The sequence below is a fragment of the Diospyros lotus genome, chromosome 2 (assembly GCF_014633365.1).
Source record: "Diospyros lotus cultivar Yz01 chromosome 2, ASM1463336v1, whole genome shotgun sequence".
NCBI lineage: Eukaryota > Viridiplantae > Streptophyta > Magnoliopsida > Ericales > Ebenaceae > Diospyros > Diospyros lotus.
In genome coordinates this window covers 12,359,433-12,360,714 of record NC_068339.1, presented here as the reverse complement: position 1 = coordinate 12,360,714, position 1,282 = coordinate 12,359,433, and positions in this window count along the sequence as shown.

Below are 1,282 nucleotides of genomic sequence, written 5' to 3'. Positions count from 1 at the left end.
CGACCATGTCAATTGTATTTGTCCATGTTACTTTGCGTTTGCTGGCTGGTTTTAGGATTTATTTTTTATTTTTTTTTGGGAAAATTATTTTGATTGATCTTGAAAATAATATTACTAATCTTTCTCGTAACCACAGATAATATTGGGGAAATTCGTTGCCTCGATCTCTTGTGGTTTGGGCTTGTACTTTCTTCAAACAAGTTAAAAAGAGGAAAAATATTATTGGTATATTTTTGTGTATTTCTTGGATTACATAAAGGTATATCAATGACAAAAATGTCTTTTATGAAACGTATTGAGGCGTAGGGTATTTTGATCATAATATATTTTTATGTAGTTTGAGATGTATAAAATAGTTGTACATTTAGTATGATTCTAAAAAGGAGAATATGTTTTGTAAAATGGCTAAGAAACAAACACAGGTGAATCAAAATATTTAAGTAAGTTACATGAGATATCTATAAAAGTGGTCTAAACTGTCAAGTTTTGCCTGTCTCGTGAATGCTTCTTTTGCTATTGGTCGAACGCCACAAAGAGGGTAGCATTTCTCTACCGTCCTACGAACAGCGTGGGGTCATTATTCCAAGAGACGAAAATATTATTATATTCACGGATTTATCTCATCACGTCATCAACACGTAATAACAAATTATATATTTTGGAATGCCAAAATTAATTGTTGTAATATTTTGGAGGAATAAAGCTTTGGCTGACTTTGTCAGACTTTCTGACTCTTGAGTGTGGAGTAAAAATAAAAAATAAAAAAGGGTTGTTTAGTTGTAAAAAATAAAAAAAAAGGTCATGCAAAATAAATGAAAAGAGGACATGCTAGTAACAAAAAAAAAAATAAAAATAAATTATTAAAATTATTAACTTCATGTTGATTTTTTGCTTAATTAACATTAATATTTGTTCAAGTATAATATTGATGTAACTAGGAAAATTATGAATCTAAAATTTTCCAATAATAAATAGTAGTATGATAATCAACAAAATAATATTAGTTTTATAAATACTCAAAAGAACAATAAATAGTAAATTGACTACTAAATAATTATACTTATTGTTGAATAATAATAATGTTAGGTGTTATTATTATAAAAAAAAATATATGTTTACTATAATTTCATTATTATTTAATTTGAACTTTTTGAACAATAAGTAGTAATTAAACCGTGGTAGGGGGAGAAATATTAAACAGAACATCACAATCACATCAGCCTTCACACTCCTTACCATTAGTTATTATATATTTTTCCAAAAACTTTCTCTAACCTTTCAT